At 38.7% G+C, this 21,369-nt stretch overlaps 1 long non-coding RNA gene across 2 annotated transcripts in view; it reads right to left on the reverse strand.

The window, feature by feature from the left end:
• Positions 1-6,064: 6,064 nt before the first annotated feature.
• LOC149169031 (uncharacterized) overlaps positions 6,065-21,369 on the reverse strand; it is a 51,353-nt gene continuing 36,048 nt past the window's right edge. For both annotated transcript variants that reach the window (XR_016259360.1, XR_016259359.1), the window contains exon 5: positions 6,065-6,327. This is a non-coding gene — a long non-coding RNA (uncharacterized LOC149169031). The remainder of the gene's footprint in view (positions 6,328-21,369) is intronic.

A 21,369-nucleotide genomic window follows, 5' to 3' on the forward strand; every position in this document is an offset into this window, starting at 1 on the left:
TACTGAAAGGGAATCAATATTCACATAAATGTAATCTAGGAAAGCATATGAGAAAGTAAATCTTATTTCAATTTAATCTAGCTCATGGAGAAGAGACTCCTAACTTAGGAGTTCCTGGTTGTCCTTCTCACATCAAAAGTAGGTACTGAAAGGAGATCAACCTTCACACAACAAAACATGGCCACAACATGAATTCATACTAAAATTATCTACAAGTATTTACAACAAAGAAATAAGATGAACATCATAATTAAAATTAGTATATTCACAACATTACTTTACAACAAAGTGTACTTATCTCAGTATGGGGATCCTTCCATTCCTCAATGAGCACACATGAACAACTATCACACCTTAAGAATCAAACAACACTCGTAACTCATGATTTGGAGAAAGTGGTATTATTCATGTTGAATGAACATAAATCTAATGCTAATGAAGAACTGATAATTGTTTTCTCTCCCTCCTCCTTTCCTTTGAAGGATGCTCCTCTTATTTATACATGAATTAGGGATATCTACTCAATAAATGTAGATCCCTTAAATATCTACTAGACCCATACGTCTCAACTTATCCCTAAATACTAGATACAAATCCCATGACACATCAAAATCTCCATGATCTTTCTCCTTGGAATATGGTCCACCTCTTGAGTTGAAATTCGAATTTGATCTTGGGAGGCCACATAAGGGTGCCTTGGAAACTTCCAAATGATCTACACATGTCATCAAACTCAAGCCACTTTTAGGTATAAGCAAATACATGTTATTTCTCTAACTTTTAATCATAAATTCACTCTAAATACATGAAATTAATAACTTTCGAAAATGAAAATATAAACTCATATGGTAATGGAAATATAGAGTTAAGTAATGATAATATGATGAAATGAGGTGACAAAATGAGGATAAAGGTGAAAATGGAGTGAAAATTGATGTTAATTTGGTGGCCCAACATACCCCCCAACTTAAGTTATTGCATGTCCTCATGCAATCTATTACATTGATCATGATTTGATCTTTTGAATTGTCTTGCTTTTACATGAACTTTGGCTGATATCAAATTTTTTAACTTCACATAATTTTCTTTTTGACAACTTTGTTCTTTTTTTTTTTTTGAAAAGTCTTCTCTCTTAAAAACATTTGATTGCAACATATTATTTTGGTTGGTTCTTGTGTGACAAACAAAATTTGTTTAGTATTGGTTCTTGTGTAACAATACTTTCATTGTTTTTGTGTTGCATCAAAAGACTTTGAAAACATTTAATCAACCATTCTTTCTTTGATCATTATTTGCAAAACATGTAACATTTGAATCATAATGCAATAGTAGTTGTTTGGAAAAAGTATGTTGGTTAGGATGATATGTGTAGAAAGGACATATATGACATATGGAAGGTGATAATGGAGTGTGGATGTGAATATGAACATGGTGAAACATTTTCCAAAAATTATAATTTTAGTATTAAAGGAATTGTATGATAAAAAGCTAGAAAAGAACATACCTTCACTTACCTGAGTGGACAAACTGTGTATATGTAGAAATGTGTAGCTCCTGCTGCTGAATCATGGAATGAAGAATACAAGAATGTGATCGGTGTCTTGGTTGCATATATGATGGATGAAGTCACGAATGTGGATCCTTTATTACTGCTACTGAATCTGTTCCAAAGTATAAAATAATCTGCTCCTAAATCATATAGTCTTCATCTCGTCCCATATCGTGGCACAATTCTTTCCATGTGAATGAATGTGTCGATGTCGAACATGGAAAGAAAGCAAGGCAATGTAGAGAGATGGATGGTTTATTCATGAGGCAAAAAGATGAATTGAAAGGTAGGCAAAAATGTATGCGACTCAGAAAAGTAGACATGTATGAAGTCATGATGAATAAGGCAATGAATCAATGGACTTTAACATGAATGACTGATGATGCTTTGAAGGAGAAGTGTGGGAAACAAATCATGACAACAAAACATTTCTCTATAGTGACAAATGTCACGACATTTGTAATTAACTCCTTCAAGCTTTCAATGATGAATGTGATTTCTAGAGATCACATCTGCATGGACTTGGATCATCGCGCACCTGTAAAAGCTTAGTACATATCTTGCATGAAAACTGTAAGAGATTTTTGAAAGATATAAAATGCAAGAATGAGTATGAATGCTTAGCAACCAAAATAAAATGAAATGAGTTTTTTTTTTTTTACCTGTTGCCTTTGCACGCTCGTTCCCAACTCCAACAAGACAAGTTAGCATAAAATGTTTTCAGCTCTTATGAAATGTCCATTTGCAATTTTTTTAATTGTTTTGAAATTATATATATATATATATATATATATATATATATATATATATATATATATATTAATTTTTTGAATTTTTTTTAATTATTTTGATTTTTTTTTAATCTGTTCTTTCATTTCTAGTGGCATGTCGACGAAGTAACAAATATCGTCAAAGGCTATAGCGAGCGGTTGAAATGGAAGGACCATGCCCTTCTTTGCCACTCCGGCAGTACCAGTGGCCGTTGCCTCGACTCTATCCGAAATAGAACCGGCAGACGATACACCACTTCTCCTTACAATTCCACCTGAACGGTCTTCGGATGTGGATTCTGCAATGGCCTTCCCTCTATCTCCCTCACGGGAGGTCAGTTCAACAACCATATTTCCTCCTGTTCTATTCGCCTGCTGTTCCTGCAAAGTCTCTTCAGTCACCGCAGCCTGGGCTTTGTCGAGAGGTTTGAGATAAGCTAGCGCGAGAGTGAAACAAATGTTGAAGAACACCATGTATCCAAGCAGAACTGCAATACCAATCCAGTACCAGTACCCATGTGGAAATATTCCGCGCGAGTTTAGAACATATACACCTAATGTGTCATTGCTCAGCAGTGAAATGAAGGTCGTCCCGTCCAAGACGTGGACACTCTGGCGCAAGCATTTCACAATTTGGAATGTGGTTGAGCTGTCTAGCCCGGTCGATATCTCGTCCATGAACAGAGCACGGGCAGGACCAACCAGCATCTCGGCTGTAGTTACACGTTTCTTCTGACCTCCGGAAATCCCTCTGTGCATCTCATCTCCAACTATTGTATCCGCACAAATGTCCAGCCCTAATATCTTCAGAATGTAATCCGTAACCAGGCTCGTTTCTTGCCCCTCTATAGCGATCGGTTATAACAATAACGATAATAGTGGCTTTCCCTGTCGGTGGAAGTGTTTATTTTTATTTTTGGAACATGATAATAGCGCACTATCTCATGATAATAGCCAGCAATTAAATCGAATTTTCCCACAATTAGTAAAGAAATCAAGATCCGTTTGGCCAAGAGCGTTGAGTTGTCTTGGAGATGATGGTGGATAAGCAGCATCGAATACCTCGTTTCATTCCATAAAATTGAGTTTCGCCTCCGCCAACATTCTGCTCCTCTTCTCTCCAGCTCTAAGAGTTGCTGCAGCAACACTGCTGCTCCGTTTGCTAACCCGTGTTTGCATGAACCAGGTGATCTGTTCGACAGATAGTCTGAGCAAGAAGGGCTGCATATTCTCGATGTGCAGAGTTGCAGGAATCACAAGAGCTCGATAAGCATACACGCCCTCCAAACATGCAGTGATGGAGTAGCAGAGCTTGGTTGAATAGCGCAGAGATTTTGAAGCCCTCGTTTCCTTCATCAAAAGCATTCTACGCTCCTTGTCCTTGTTGTTGAAACGAACAGCTAAACGATTGCATCCCTACTTTCGATCTTACCATTGAGATGCACGTCCTTATTTCATCCAATTTACTGTGCATTAGAAGAATGTCAAATGTTCTTGGGTCCTTTTTCCTGCAGCTTACTTCATCTGACAAATTGCATTCATGTGTATTCATGGGTTTTTTCATACAACAAGATCACCCTTTTCAAACATTTGGCAACATCATCTTGCTCTTGTTTCAGGTCCTCAGAAGTTCTTTCCCATCCTCTTTTTTTTTCTTTATTTATGTTATTGTGTTAAAAACTAAAAAAATGAAATTTGATTCTATTTTTTTTTTTTTTTTTTTTACATTATTTTTATTTTTTTTTAAACTAAATTAAGATTATTTTGTTGAAACTAAAATTGTTTTATTTTGTTTTGTGTTAAAAAAAAATACAAAAAAGAAAAAGAAATTAATTGTTTTATTTATTTATGTTGTATTGTTATTAAGAACTAAAAAAAAAAAAAAAATGAAATTTATTTTGTATTGGTTTTTTGAAACTAAAATTTAAATTTCTATTCCAATTAAGAAATTAAATTTATTTTTGATGATTTTATTTTTACAAATTGAATTTCATTCCTAAAATTGAAATCTTAAAAAGAATTTAAATTTTATTCTAACCCTAAAACAACCTAGGATATTTTATTGATTTAAGATGATTTTTTTAGCAAATGGAGACAAGCATATTGCAATCCTAAAAACATTTATAAACATTCTACTTTCTGATCCTCGAGATCGTGTGAAAACGCAGGAGGAGAGCATACTTATTCGAAACATAAAATATGATCCTACCTACTCTATGCTAATTGAAGATTACAAACTATTACGTGTAATTAAATTTCCAGTGTAACCATTCACGCAATAGTAGTAAAAATATATTCATTTTCAATTTCCCAATTTTAAAATGAAAATATACAAGGATGATCGAATCTAGTTTTTGTGAGTATGATCTAATGAAACAAAAACAAAATCGATCTAACCTCATACTTGTTTGAAACCATCGAAACCACTTGTCGATAAGGCTCTCATAGGCATGATTTCCACTCTGATTCAGATCGTGCTGCAACTTCTCTTCGTCCTCCTCAATTTCCTGTTCAAATAATTGTTCATTGTCAAATATACAAGATTCTTCAAATGTTAATTCATTGTTTTCTTCTAGAGGAGTAGTTAAGCTTTTGGCGGCTGTCAAGATCTCTTCTTCGCAAGAAGAGGAGATCCTAACACTTGCTAGGATCTGAGCGAGTTGTTCCAAACTTATATTCATTGTTTTTATTGTGTTTTTTTTTTTTTTTTTTTTTTAGTGAATGGGGTTTTTTTTTATTTGTGTTCTATTTCTATGAGAATAAACTTAAATGAAAATTCCTAAATGCAATTAACCCTAAATGATCCTAAATCAAAATTCTTCCTAAACAATCTTCTTAACTAGCTTACATCTAAGTTTGATTCCCCGGCAACGGCGCCAAAATGTTGGGCGATTTAGTTGTCTGCTAAATCCCTGTCATTTAATTATCAATCCGGGGTATCGTAAACTTAGAAGCAAACCAAAATATATGGGACCTTAGATGAAAAAGGTGTAGGAAGTTTGTTTAGAATGGAAATGAATATTACAAATCTAAACTATCATATCTATTTTATGAAAGCAAAAAAACAAATGTTTGATTAATGGAATTATTTTACTTTAGAAGATAGAGAAGAGTCTCTTGTTCAAGAGTCCTGATTGTCCTTCTCAATCTTCCTATAATAACATTACCAAACACCTAAGAAAGCATATAAATGAAAGCAAGTAAATATTGTTTTCAATTCAATTCTTAGCTTATGGAGAAGAGTCTCCCAACTTAGGAGGACTTGATTGCCCTTCTCACATAAAAACTATATACTGAAAGGGAATCAATATTCACATAAATGTAATCTAGGAAAGCATATGAGAAAGTAAATCTTATTTCAATTTAATCTAGCTCATGGAGAAGAGACTCCTAACTTAGGAGTTCCTGGTTGTCCTTCTCACATCAAAAGTAGGTACTGAAAGGAGATCAACCTTCACACAACAAAACATGGCCACAACATGAATTCATACTGAAATTATCTACAAGTATTTACAACAAAGAAATAAGATGAACATCATCATTAAAATTAGTATATTCACAACATTACTTTACAACAAAGTGTACTTATCTCAGTATGGGGATCCTTCCATTCCTCAATGAGCACACATGAACAACTATCACACCTTAAGAATCAAACAACACTCATAACTCATGATTTGGAGAAAGTGGTATTATTCATGTTGAATGAACATAAATCTAATGCTAATGAAGAACTGATAATTGTTTTCTCTCCCTCCTCCTTTCCTTTGAAGGATGCTCCTCTTATTTAGACATGAATTAGAGATATCTACTCAATAAATGTAGATCCCTTAAATATCTACTAGACCCATACTTGTCTCAACTTATCCCTAAATACTAGATACAAATCCCATGACACATCAAAATCTCCATGATCTTTCTCCTTGGAATATGGTCCACCTCTTGAGTTGAAATTCGAATTTGATCTTGGGAGGCCACATAAGGGTGCCTTGGAAACTTCCAAATGATCTACACATGTCATCAAACTCAAGCCACTTTTAGGTATAAGAAAATACATGTTATTTCTCTAACTTTTAATCATAAATTCTCTCTAAATACATGAAATTAATAACTTTGGAAAATGAAAATATAAACTCATATGGTAATGGAAATATAGAATTATGTAATGATAATATGATGAAATGAGGTGACAAAATGAGGATAAAGGTGAAAATGGAGTGAAAATTGATGTTAATTTGGCGGCCCAACAATCCTCAATGAACCTCTCCTTCGAAGTGCTCAATTATTTCCCATGTCCCACGACCAATAGAATAGCCTCTTTAGAGAGGGTGTCTGCACATGTATTGTGTTTCCTGTAGATGTGAGAAATAGTAAAATATGAGAAAGTTTATTTGAGGCGAGATATTTCATATAAAAGAGGTTGAAGCCTGAAGTTATAACATACATTCAATCATTTTATCAATTTATGATGAGCTGTGAATCCCCAAAAATTTGAAGAGAAGGGGTTAGAGGGGGGGAGGTCATAGGGGGTTTGAGGTGTACCCGTAACCCCAAATTTTGGTTTTGGACACTATGTTAGGTTGGGCGGACCCACCTATGGTTTTGTGCATGATTTTCGCACAAGTTTTTTGGACGTGATGGTTTTCAGTCCATGGTATTGGATGCTTCGACATGTATAAATATGTATTGTAACATTGAAAGGAACATAATGAAAAATCAAGCTGGTAGTCCCGGTTTTGGGATCCAGGGGAAAATCTCTGTGTATATGTGTTTTATGTGTTATGCTCTCGCATTATTTATTTTCTGTGTTTTAGAATTCGTATGCAGGTAATTTCTGTATGGGGTTAAAACCTACATTTGGTATCAGAGCAGTTTTGGCTTCAAGGGGACGCCTTTGTTGCTGAGGGGTTTCACTCGGGCCTATGGTAGACCCTGTTCAGTGGGAGATCTGCGAGATCGATTCTGGTGGTGAAAGAAGATGGCGAGCAGTGGAAAGATAGAGATCGAGAAATTTAATGGTCAGAGTTTTGAGTTGTGGAAACTCAAGATGGAGGATCTATTGGTGGATAAAGATCAGTGGATCATGGTAGATCCGGGTACTAAACCAACAGGAGTGTCCGATGAAGAATGGAAGAAGTTGGATCGAAAGGCAAAGAGCACAATACGATTGTGTGTCTCAGATTCAGTATTGTTGAATGTATCAGGGGAAGCTACAACAAAGGCTTTGTGGGACAAGTTAGGGACTTTGTACCAATCTAAGTCTCTGGTGAATAAACTGTTCCTATGGAAAAAGCTATATAACCTGAGGATGAAGGATGGAGACTCAGTGACAGAGCATCTGAACACATTTAGTACTGTGGTAAATCAGTTAGCATCTGTTGATATTAAAATTTTAGATGAAGATAAGTGCATCAGTTTGTTGTGTTCTCTACCAGATTCGTGGGATAGTCTGGTTATTGCAATAGGTAGCAATGCAACTGCCTTGCAGTTTGATGAAATAGTCTCATCTTTGCTGACGGAGGATATGAGATGGAAAAATATGGAGAGCCAGAATGGTGATGCCTTGTTTGTACGAGGACGGTCCCAGAACAGAAACAAAAATAAGTCATCGAGTGGGAGATCTAAATCTCCAGGAAAACCTGTAAAGGTGGTGTGCTGGAAATGTGGAAAGGAAGGGCACTACAAAAGGGATTGTAAATCTAAAGCCCCTGACAAAGGAAAGGGATCTGATGAGGCTCCTTCTGCAGAGGTGAAAACCACCTCAGACGAAGGTGGGGATGTGTACTTGGCTTCTTCAAGTACACAGGTAGATCATGAGGCATGGTTGATTAACTCAAGTGCATCATTTCACTTCACTCCCCATAGAGAGTGGTTCTGTGAGTATGAAAAATATGATGGTGGTGATGTCTTCTTGGGGGATGACAGGAAGGCTAGAATCATTGGTCTTGGAAAAGTAAAGTTGAAGCTGCAAGGTGGAACGGTTAGAACACTTCCGGGTGTTCTGCATATTCCTGCATTAGCTAGAAATCTGATTTCTGTTAGCAAGCTGGATGATGCAGGTGTAAAAACAGTTTTAAAGAAGGATACCTACAAGATGGTTCGGGGAGCACTGGTATTGATGCGGGGAGTTCGGATTGGAACTTTGTACAAGCTTCAAGGTAGCACTATTGTTGATGGGTGCAACAGCTCTGTGGTTCCTGAAAGTGGAGTTGAAAATATTGTGGTCTCTAGAGAGAAGACCATGTTGTGGCATCAAAGGCTTGGACATATTGGAGAGAAGGGCCTTCGAATACTTCATGGTAAAGGTATGGTAGAAGGTATGAGTAATAACTCTATGGATTTTGATTTCTGTGAAAATTGTGTATATGGGAAGCAGAATTGGGTGAGTTTCCCCTCTAGTGGTAAGAGGGTGAAACAGATATTAGAACTTGTACATAGTGATGTGTTTGGACCTATGAAGGTTCCATCACTGGGTAAGTATGTGTACTATGTATCATTTATAGATGACTTCTCAAGGAATACATGGATATATTTCCTTAAGAAGAAATCTAAAGTCTTTGATAGGTTTAAAGAATTTAAGGCTCTGGTGGAAAACCAGACAGAGAAGAAGATAAAGGTGTTGAGGACAGATAATGGTGGAGAGTTTTGCAGCAAGGAATTTGAAGAATTCTATAAGAAGTGTGGTATATCACGGCAGAAGACTACTCCATATACACCTCAGCAAAATGGAGTTGCAGAAAGAATGAACAAGACATTGATGGAAAGGGCAAGAAGCATGCTCAATGGTGCCAGGTTAGGACATGAATTCTGGGCAGAGGCGGTGGATACTGCATGTTACCTGGTCAACAGGTCATGTTCATCAGCATTGGAGGATAAGACTCCACAAGAGGTATGGACTGGTAAGAAACCCTCTCTTTCACATCTAAGGGTATTTGGATGTGATGCATATGTACATGTTCCAAAGGAGAAAAGAACCAAGTTGGATAGCAAATCTAAAAAGTGCATCTTTATTGGGTATAAGGATGGTTTAAAGGGTTATAAGCTTTGGAAACCAGTAACAAGGAAGGTTGTGTACAGCCAAGATGTGGTGTTCAGAGAGGTGAAAGATGTTATTAAACATGAAGTCCAACCAAAGGAACCTAAGAAGATAGAGTTTGAGCTAAAGGAGGAAGAATCAGACTCTACAGCATAGGAGGAATCAGAAGATGAAGAGCCACAAACCCCGGCTGTGAGAAGATCAGTTCGAGAAAGATGGCAGCCAGAAAGGTATAATCCATCTACTTTCTGTTAAAATTTTTCTTTGTATGTTACTGATGATGATCCCAGAACTATGAAGGAAGCAGTGGATTCAGAGGATGGAAAACTCTGGAAAGAGGCCATGGTTGATGAAATGACATCTTTGCACAAAAATGAGGCTTGGGATCTAGTGGAGTTGTCGGCTAGAAGGAAACCCATTGATAGAAAATGGGTATTTAAAAAGAAGACAAATGTGGAAGGAAAAGTGGAGAAATAAAAAGCTCGGTTGGTAGCAAAATGTTATTCCCAGGTGCCTGGAATTGATTTTGGTGATATTTTTTCTCCTGTTGCCAAGGTAACTTCTATTAGATTACTTTTATCTGTTGTTGCTGCTTTTTATTTTGAGGTAGAACAGATGGATGTGAAGATAACATTTCCTCACAGGGATCTGGAAGAAGAGATCTACATGAATCAACCTAAAGGTTTTGCGGTGAAGGGTAAGAAAGAACTATTATGCAAGTTAAAGAAGTCTCTGTATGCGTTAAAACAGTCACCAAGGATGTGGTATCAGAAATTTGATACATTTGTACGAGGACTTGGCTTAATTGGTGACCGTGTTATTTATCTGGTCTTATATGTGGATGATATGTTGCTGGTTGGAAATGACAAAAAAATTAGCCAGGATTTGAAGACCCAATTGTCCTCCAAATTCGACATGAAAGATCTTGGTGCTGTAAACTATATTTTGGGCATGGAAATTAAAAGAGATCGAGCAAAGAGGAAGATCTGGTTAAACCAGAGGAAGTATGTCGAGACAATATTACAGAGGTTTAATATGCAAGATAGTAAACCAGTGAAGGTTCCTATTCCTGTAGGTGTGAGGTTATCTGCTGAACAGTGTCCCAAGACACAAGAAGAGGAAGAGGACATGTCCCGTGTTCCATATGCAAGTGTAGTCGGTAGCCTCATGTATGCAATGGTCTGTACTAGACCCGACATTGCACATGCAGTGGGAGTATTGAGCAGGTTTATGTCAAAACCAGGAAAGGAGCATTGGACAGCAGTGAAGCGGGTTTTCAGGTATTTGCGTGGCACTAGTGATTATGGTTTGCGCTACCAAGGAAGACCAGGATTGGACAGAGTGTTGGATATTCATGGCTTTGTTGATGTAGACTGGGTTGGAAATCTGGATTAGAGAAGATCTACAAGTGGGTATGTGTTTAACCTATTTGGAGGTGCAGTCAGTTGGATGAGGAAGAAACAATCTGTAGTGGCACTATCAACTACAGAGGCAGAATACATGGCAGCCACTCATGCAAGCAAGGAAGCAGTTTGGTTGCAAAGATTGTGTTCAAGTATGGGGTTAGTACAGGAAGCTATAAGGAAAGACTGTGATAGCCAAAGTGAAATTTTCTTGGCAAAGAACCCTGCATATCATTCAAAGACAAAGCACATTGATTTTCAGTATCACTTTGTGAGGGATATGATAGAAGACAAAAAGGTGTTGATGGTAAAGGTGGACACTTTGAAGAATACTGCATATGCATTGACAAAATCTGTGAGCTCTGAGAAGTTCTCTTGGTGTAGAGAAACAATGGGCGTTTCAGGGCTGGAAAAATGACTAAGCTCTCTTGTGGCCCCCTGTGGAAAGAAAACAACAAGTGGGAGAATGTTGGGTTGTGCTATATTCTTTCCATGTCTAGCCCACGTAGTTAACCGGGGGTTAGAGGGGGGGAGGTCACAAGGGGTTTGAGGTGTACCCATAACCCCACTTTATGGGGTCCGAGGCAGCGCCCCAGAAAATTTTGGTTTTGGACACTATGTTAGGTTGGGCGGACCCACCTATGGTTTTGTGCATGATTTTCGCACATGTTTTTTGGACATGATGGTTTTCGGTCCATGGTATTGGATGCTTCGACATGTATAAATATGTATTGTAACATTGAAAGGAACATAATGAAAAATCAAGCTGGTAGTCCCGGTTTTGGGATCCAGGGGAAAATCTCTATGTATATGTGTTTTATGTGTTATGCTCTCGCATTGTTTATTTTTTGTGTTTTAGAATTCGTATGCAGGTAATTTCTGTACGGGGTTAAAACCTACACAAAGAAAAGACCAGTAATAGCTTCAGTGCCATGACCTCTGCATAGTTATTTGACCCTTCTCCCAACCCCATTTTCATATGATAAGAGTGTTTGTTGTGAATGTGTAGGACAACTCCATCTCCACATAATTTAGGATCTCCCTGTGCTACCCCATCAAAGAAACCCCAAGGGTTATTTTTGTTGATTTGAGGCTAGGGAGCAATTCTAGTGTGAGGATCATGGGATGGCTTAGGCAGAAGGTCCATAATGGCAAGATATTTTGTAACCGTGGTTTAAGAAGGAATCAATTTGTCATTGAAAATAGCTTTGTTCCTTCCTATCCAAATACCCCATCTTGATAAGAGAGGGAGAACAATGAAGTCTCTTGTTCCTTTGTTAGAGACCCACTCTTTCCATTCTTCCATAAGATTTAAACCCTCCCATTTATAGGCCTGAAAAAGCTTTGAAGAAAAGTATTGCCAAAGGATTTTGGTATAGGAGCATTCGATCAACATGTGGGTGATTGATTCCTCCATTGTTTTTCTTAAACTACACTAGTTTGGCCCTTCTTATTTTTGTATTTTGCGCAGAAAATCCCATGTGGGAATTTTGTTTCCAAAGCACACCACATGAACAATCTAGATTTGGCTAGACAATTGAGCTTCCATAGGTGGCACCACCACAAATCCTAAGGGCCCAGAGCTCAGTATGAGATGAGGGTTAGGTAGGCTTCTTTTGGAATGTAAAGTCCCAATGAGAAGAGGGTCTAGACTAGTTCATCAGGGTGTTAACTTATGCGGATGTGTGCCTTTCGTAAGGCTTGTGTGAATGTCAACTAGGTTCTTATGAACTGTCTTGGTAAGTTCAACTTTCTACCCAAAATCAATTTTTAATCTTTGAGGGGATTCAGATGGGGTGCCACAACTTAGTTGAGAGCATAGCTCCATTTTGAGTGAAGGAGTGCAATTAGATACATCGAGAGGCAATGGGATTCGTTACTTCCATCCCAAGGATCGATGCCCAATGATAAGCTTGAGCCTACTCCCACTTTCCATGCAAGACCATTTTAAATGAGGGGGAAAGAGTTGATGATGGCCCTCCATACGATAAAGGCATTTGGCCCATTTTTGTTGGAGTTATGAATCCAGTCCTCAAGGGATAGAGGGAAAATTTATTTCCTATAGACCATAAAAGTCCACAGACTTTGGGAATAGAGTATCCTCCAACCTACTTTAGCTACCGATACTTGAGATAAATAAGGAAGTTGTTTCAATCCACATACCCCCCATGCCTTGGGCATGGCAATTCTAGTCCATTTGACCCAAGGAAAAGCGTACTACTCTGAGGTGCTAGCCCATAGAAATTTATATCATAGTTTTCATATTTTGGTGAGGGTGCCTTTCAGGATCCAGGAGAGAGACATCGAGTAAGTCGGGATGGGCTCCAACACTAATTTGATTAGAACTAAGTCCCTCACCCTTGATAACCATCTTGTGCTCCAAAATTTGAGACTATTTTCAATCTTGGCTAAGAGCCATTTCTAGACTGCATTAGTGTATGAGTTTGGTTTTAGGAGGAAACTAAGGTATTCAAATTCGCTTTCTAGATTGGTCTAATTGAAAGGAAATAAGTGAAGATGGGACCTCATCTCACCTTCACTCAGACCGAAAGGAATGATGGTTTGTTTTTGAAGATTGATAGCCATTCCTATGGCTGACTCGAATAGAGTAAGAGATTCTTTGATTGAACGAGCATCATTTTGGGAACCATAATTGAAGATGAGGACATCATAAAAAAAAGGAGGTGGGTGATGTGGAGAGTGGGCGTTACCTTGAGACCCATCAAACCATTCCTTCTATGAGCTTCCTCCAAGGATCTACTAAGGCCTTCTTCCAATAAGAGAAAGAGAAGGGGAGATAGAGGGAAACCTTGCCTTAATCCATGTTTGGTTTTGAAGAAAGGAGATGCAGAACCATTGATGAGGACTACAAAGGAGGCAATGGAGATGCAACTCATAATCAATTTGATAAAGTCAATTCTGAAACCAATATGGGTGAGAAAAAGTTGAATGTATAACCAACTAACTCATTCAAAAGCCTTTGGAGGTTTAATTTTTAGGATGGCCGCTTTCAGATGATGTTGTTTGAGACTATGAAGTCCTTTCTAGGCAACACCTATGGCTTCATGGATTTGTCTTCCTTCCAGGAAGGAAAAAAATTCCTCGGAGATAGATTTATATAGGATGAGTTTGAGCCTGGGAGCTATAGTTTTGGATATAATTTTGTAGATACAATTATAGAGGGATATGGGGCGAAAATCATCGAAATAAGAGGGGTCATTGGATTTTGGGATTAAGACAAGGAAGATAGAGTTGAAAGAGGTAGGGATATGTCCAGATGATTTGGATTCTTCAAAGACTCTGTAGAGATCATCACCTATGAGTTCAAAAAGCACTTGGAAGAATTCAATTGACCATCCAATCTAGCTCAGAGCTCTTGTCCTTTTGGAACCCACTCATGACCTTCTTAAGCTCATTAATAGTTATTGATTCCATCAAGTGCTCCTTGTCATTTGGTACCGTGAATCTTGGGAAGAAAAGGGCCAACTTGACCACCTCTACAATGGATGCCCTCTGGGTTTCTTTGAAAAGAGAGCTAAAATGATTTGTCCCAAGAGCAGCAAGGTTCTCGAAAGAGGAAACATAATTCCCCTCTAGGTCCCTTAGCTTCCGAATTGTATTGCTCATTTTCCTCCCTTTAGTGAAGTTTTGGAAAAACTTGGTGTTCTCATCACCTTCCTCCAACTAGATGACTGAACTTTTGAGTATCTGAGTAGCCTCAATGTTATCCAGGATTTTTTTCTTCCTCCCTTTAAGGAGGGACATATTTTCCTTTGATTCCTCTAAATCATAGCCTTTTGATGGGTCTTCTGATATTACCTTTAGATCAACTTCCACTTCACGGAGTTTCTGAGAGTCCTTGTTCATTTTGTCAACCAACCATTTTATGGTAGCTTCCTTCACTACTTTTAAATTTAGAGTGAACTATCTTCATGTTGAAACATTAAACAGAGGGTTGAAAGGCCTCTAGGTGGCTTTCACTAGCTCTATGAAACTCTTGTCGGTGAGCTAGGAAGAGTTGAATTTGAAAGGGTTGGGGGGTTTTTTCCTCATAGCTTTGATTTCCAACATCATCAAGGAGTGGTCTGAGCCACCACCATCCCAAATACAATGTTTTATAAGAGGCAGAATATCTACCAGATTCTCAACCAGTAGAAAGCGATCAATGTGTTTTGCAATTCGGTCCTCCCTCATTCTTTTGTTGTGCCAAGTGTTTCTAAGCTTGATTGGGTCAATGCCAATGGAATTGTGATTGTTGGGTTGTGTTATATTCTTTCCACGTAGTTAATAGGGGGCTTGAGGGGCACTCGTAACCCCACTTTATGGGGTCTGGGGCAGTGCCCCTAAAAATTTTGGTTTTGGACCCTATGTTAGGTTGGGCGGACCCACCTATGGTTTTGTGCATGATTTTCACACATGTTTTTTGGACGCAATGGTTTTTCGGTCCATGGTATTGGACGCGATGGTTTTCAGTCCATGGTATTGGATGCGATGGTTTTTGGTCCATGGTATTGGATGCTTCGGCATGTATAAATATGTATTGTAACATTGAAAGGAACATAATGAAAAGTCAAGCTGGTAGTCCCAGTTTTGGGATCCAGTGGGAAAATCTCTGTGTATATGTGTTTTGTGTGTTATGCTCTCGCATTGTTTATTTTTCTGTGTTTTAGAATTTGTATGCAAGTAATTTATGTACAGGGTTAAAACCTAAATTTGGTATCAGAGCTGTTTTGGCTTCAAGGGGACACCTTTGTTGCTGAGGGGTTTCGCTCGGGCCTGTGGTAGACCCTATTCAGTGGGAGATTTGCGAGATCGATTCTGGTGGTGAAAGAAGATGGCGAGCAGTGGAAAGATAGAGATCAAGAAATTTAATGGTCAGAGTTTTGAGTTGTGGAAACTCAAGATGGAGGATCTGTTGGTGGATAAAGACCAGTGGATCATGGTAGATCTGGGTACTAAACCAACGGAAGTGTCTGATGAAGAATGGAAGAAGTTGGATCAGAAGGCAAAGAACACAATATGATTATGTGTCTCAGATTCAGTATTGTTGAATGTATCAGGGGAAGCTACAACGAAGGTTTTGTGGGACAAGTTAGGGACTTTGTACCAATCTAAGTCTCTGGTGAATAAATTGTTCCTGCGGAAAAAGTTGTATAACCTGAGGATGAAAGATGGAGACTCAGTGAAAGAGCATCTGAATGCATTTAATACTGTGGTAAGTCAGTTAGCATCTGTTGATATTTAAATTTCAGATAAAGATAAGTGCATCAGTTTGTTGTGTTCTCTACCAGATTCATGGGATATTCTGGTTATTGCAATAGGTAGCAATGCAACTGCCTTGCATTTTGATGAAATAGTCTCATCCTTGCTGACGGAGGAGATGAGACGGAAAAATATGGAGAGCCAAAATGGTGATGCCTTGTCTGTACAAGGGCGGACCTAGAACAGAAACAAAAATAAGTCATCGAGTGGGAGATCTAAATCTAAAGGGAGATCTAAATCTCTAGGAAAACTTGTAAAGGTGGTGTGTTAGAAATGTGGAAAGGAAGGGCACTACAAAAGGGACTGTAAATCTAAAGCTCCTAAAAAAGGAAAGGGATCTGATGAGGCTCCTTCTGCAGAGGTGAAAACCACCTCAGATGAAGGTGGGGATGTGTACTTGGCTTCTTCAAGTACACATGTAGATCATGAGGCATGGTTGATTGACTCAGGTGCATCCTTTCACTTCACTCCCCATAGAGAGTGGTTCTGTGAGTATGATAAATATGATGGTGGTGATGTCTTCTTGGGGGATGACAGGAAGGCTAGAATCATTGGTCGCGGAAAAGTAAAGTTGAAGTTGCAAGGTGGAAGGGTTAGAACACTTCCAGGTGTTCTACATATTACTGCATTGGCCAGAAATCTGATTTCTGTAAGCAAGCTAGATGATGTAGGTGTAAAAAAAGTGTTCGAGAAGGATACCTGCAAGATGGTTTGGGGAGCACTGGTATTGATGCAGGGAGTTCAGATTGGAACTCTGTACAAGCTGCAAGGTAGCACTGTTACTGATGGGTGCAATAATTATGTGGTTCCTGAAAGTGGAGCAGAAAATCCAGTGGTCTCTGGAGAGAAGACCATGCTGTGGCATCAAAGGCTTGGACATATTGGAGAAAAAGGCCTATGGATACTTCATAGTAAAGGTATGGTAGAAGGTATGAGTATATGGGAAGCAGAATCGGGTGAGTTTCCTCTCTAGTAGTAATAGGGTGAAACAAATATTAGAACTTGTGCACAGTGATGTGTTTGGACCTGTGAAGGTTCCATCACTAGGTAAGTTTGTGTACTATGTATCATTTATAGATGAATTCTCAAGGAATACATGGATATATTTCTTAAGAAGAAATCTGAAGTCTTTGATAGGTTTAGAAAGTTTAAGGCTCTAGTGGAAAACCAGACATAGAATAAGATAAAGGTGCTGAGGACAGATAATGGTGGAGAGTTTTGCAGTAAGAAATTTGAAGAATTCTGCAAGAAGTGTGGTATATCACGGCATAAGACTACTCCATATACACCTCAGCAAAATGGAGTTGGAGAAAGAATGAACAAGACATTGATGGAAAGGGAAAGAAGCATGCTCAGTGGTGCCAGGTTAGGACAGGAATTCTAGGCAGAGGCGATGGATACTGCATGTTACCTAGTCAACAGGTCACCTTCATCAACGTTGGAGGATAAGACTCCACAAGAGGTATGGACTGGTAAGAAACCCTTTCTTTCACATCTGAGGGTATTTGGATGTGATGCATATGTACATGTTCCAAAGGAGAAAAGAACAAAGTTGGATAGTAAATTTGAAAAGTGCATCTTTATTGGGTATAAGGATGGTTTAAAGGGTTATAAGCTTTGGAACCCAGTAACAAGGAAGGTTATGTACAACCGAGATGTGGTGTTCAAAGAGGTGAAAGATGTTATTAAACATGAAGTCCAACCAAAGGAACCTAAGAAGATAGAATTTGAGCTAAAGGAGGAAGAACCAGACTCTACAACAGAGGAGGAATCAGAAGACGAAGAGCCACAAACTTCGGCTATGAGAAGATCAGTTCAAGAAAGAAGGCAGCCAGAAAGGTATAATCCATCTGCTTTCTGTTCAAATTTTTCTTTGTCTGTTACTGATGATGATCCCAGAACTGTGAAGGAAGCAGTAGATTCAGAGGATGGAAAATTCTAGAAAGAGGCCATGGTTGATGAAATGGCATCTTTGCACAAAAATGAGGCTTGGGATCTGGTGGAGTTGCCGACTGGAAAGAAACCCATTGGCGGCAAATGGGTGTTCAGAAAGAAGACAAATGCAGAAGGAAAAGTGGAGAAATACAAAGCTCGGTTGGTAGCAAAAGGTTATTCCCAGGTGTCGGGAATTGATTTTGGTGATATTCTTTCTCCTGTTGCCAAGGTAACTTCTATTAGATTACTTTTATCTGTTGCTGCTGCTTTTGATTTTAAGGTAGAACATATGGATGTGAAGACAACATTTCTTCATGGGGATCTGGAAGAGGAAATCTACATGAAGCAACCTGAAGGCTTTGCAGCAAAGGGTAAGAAAGAACTAGTATGCAAGTTAAAGAAGTCTCTGTATGGGTTAAAACAGTCACCAAGGATGTGGTATCAGAAATTTGATACATTTATACGGGGACTTGGCTTTACCAAAAGTAAAGTAGATCACTGTGTGTATTTTAAATTAATTGGTGACCATGTTTATCTGGTCTTGTATGTGGATGATATGTTGCTAGTTGGAAATGACAAAGAAATTATCCAGGATTTGAAGACCCAGTTGTCCTCCAAATTCGACATGAAAGATCTTGGTGCTGCAAACTATATTTTGGGCATGGAAATTAAAAGAGATCGGGAAAAGAGGAAGCTTTGGTTAAACTAGAGGAAGTATGTCGAGACAATACTGCAAAAGGTTTAATATGCCGGATAGTAAACCGGTGAAGGTTCCTATTCCTGTAGGTGTGAGGTTATCTGCTGAACAGTGTCCCAAGACACAAGAAGAGGAAGAGGACATGTCCCGTGTTCCATATGCAATTGCAGTCGGTACCATCATGTATGCAATGGTCTGTACTAGACTAGAAATTGCACATGCAGTGGGAGTATTGAGCATGTTTATGTCAAAACCAGGAAAGGAGCATTGGACAACAGTGAAGCGGGTTTTCAGGTATTTGTGTGGCACTAGTGATTATGGTCTATGCTACCAAGGAAGACCAAGATTGGACAGAGTGTTGGATATTCGTGGCTTTGTTGATGTAGACTAGGCTAGAGATCTGGATCAGAGAAGATCTACAAGTGGGTATGTGTTTAACCTATTTGGAGGTGCAGTCAGTTGGATGAGTAAGAAACAATCTATAGTGGCACTATCAACTATAGAGGCAGAATACATGGCAGCCACTCATGCAAGCAAGGAAGTAGTTTGGTTGCAGAGATTGTGTTCAAGTATGGGGTTAGTACAGGAAGCTATAAGGATAGACTGTGACAGCCAAAGTGCAATTTTCTTGGCAAAGAACCCCACATATAATTCAAAGACAAAGCACATTGATGTTCAGTATCACTTTGTGAGGGATATGATAGAAGACAAAAAGGTGTTGCTGGTAAAGGTGGACACTTTGAAGAATACTGCCGATGCATTGACAAAATCTGTGAGCTCTGAGAAGTTCTCTTGGTGTAGAGATACAATGGGCATAAAAGCGCTGGTAAAATGACTAAGCTCTCTTGTGGCCCCGTGTGGAAAGAAAAAAACAAGTGGGAGAATGTTGGGTTGTGTTATATTCTTTCCACATAGTTAACAGGGGGTTTGAGGGGCACCCGTAACCCCACTTTATGGGGTCTGAGGCAGCACCTCAGAAAATTTTGGTTTTGGACCCTATGTTAGGTTGGGCGGACCCACCTATGGTTTTGTGCATGATTTTCGCACATGTTTTTTGGGTGCGATGGTTTTTCGGTCCATGGTATTGGACGCGATGGTTTTCGGTCCATGGTATTGGACGCGATGGTTTTCGGTCCATGGTATTGGATGCTTTGGCATGTATAAATATGTATTGTAACATTGAAAGGAACATAATGAAAAATCAAGCTGGTAGTCTTGGTTTTGGGATCCAGTGGGAAAATCTTTGTGTATATGTGTTTTATGTGTTATGCTCTCACATTGTTTATTTTTCTGTGTTTTAGAATTCGTATGCAAGTAATTTCTGTATGAGGTTAAAACCTACAGTGATTTCTAATAAAACTGGAGAAATATTCTAAATTTTTGTCAACCTATGCTATGGGCCCCCCAACTCTCCACTTCAACATTTGAGAAATTTAGGTCCCCTCCAATGATAAGATTATCCTTGGCCATACATGATTTCTAAGATAAAAAGTCCCATAAAGAGATTTTATTCTGGGGGGGCATATATATTTAAGATGAGGAGATCTTGATTGAGATCCAAATAGTTGAATTTGAGGCCGATGACTGAGTCCATCCCCCAAAAATTGAGGTTGTTAACAAACTATGGGTTTCACCCTATCACTTTGCCTCCCACATGTCCTCAAGATTTGTGCATATGAATTGCCATCCAGGTAGGATTCTTCCCAAAATGCCAGAGATGAGATACCCCACTCCCAAAGTTTCTTGAAGAATGAGAATGAAAACTCCCTCAAGTTCGACAAGATATCAAAGAGCCTGGAATTTTTTAGCGTTTTTCAGGCCCCTATAGTTGAGGGAGAGAAAGATCATTTGGTAACCTGTTTTGGGCATTCGCTGCTCTAAGTGCCCCATCATTTGAGAGTTGACACCATGATGCCATTTCAACTGATCCAAATTGGATCATTATATTATTTATCATCCATCTCGATGCATTCAGAGTGGAAAAAGGGGAGGAATCATCTCACGAGATCGTTTTTACCGACAAGACCCAGTTTGGTGACACGTGGTCTGAAACCTTCTAGGAGCATTTTGAGTCATCAGACGAAATTATTTGAGGGTAAAAAATTACTAATTCAACGCACAATCATTTCATGTTATTATACACACATAGATATTTCCAACGATGTAAGAAGCGCATCAATCAGAGTCTGTATGCAAAAGTTATGCCACTCAGAAGTTGACATTCCTATTTTCACACCTATAGTTCAGGAGGATGTTGTGTCAGCCCCCATTATTCATGGAAAAGGGGCTAGCCCCATGATTATTATGTAAAAAACTCTAGAATATTCCATATTGTAACTCTAGTTAAGAGTTGATGTAGTCAAAATTAACCACTAGTGGGCTATCGAGCTATGTTATAATCAGGCCACTAGGAGGAAGAGGCATTCCATTCTTTTGAGAGCATTTTGTTCCATAGATGAGCAAAGATAGTGAGGAGAGATAGGAGGTAGAGAAAATAGAGAGGATATATGCACTGTAGCAGCCCACAGTCCACATGTATTACTTCTTTGTACCTGCAGCCATATTTTCCAGATAGAGAAAGAGAGTGAAGCAGCCTCACCTTCCAGCTAGGTTTTCTGCCAAAAGGGTTTCCTAGAGAGCATATCTTGTGTCTTATGTGTGTGTGAGAGCTTATTTTTTCATTCTCTACTTTTCTACATAATTTCCATTCACATGCA

The sequence above is a fragment of the Pinus tabuliformis genome, chromosome 4_2 (assembly GCF_031772625.1).
Source record: "Pinus tabuliformis cultivar Carrire ecotype Pingquan chromosome 4_2, CPIR1, whole genome shotgun sequence".
NCBI classification, from domain to species: domain Eukaryota; kingdom Viridiplantae; phylum Streptophyta; class Pinopsida; order Pinales; family Pinaceae; genus Pinus; species Pinus tabuliformis.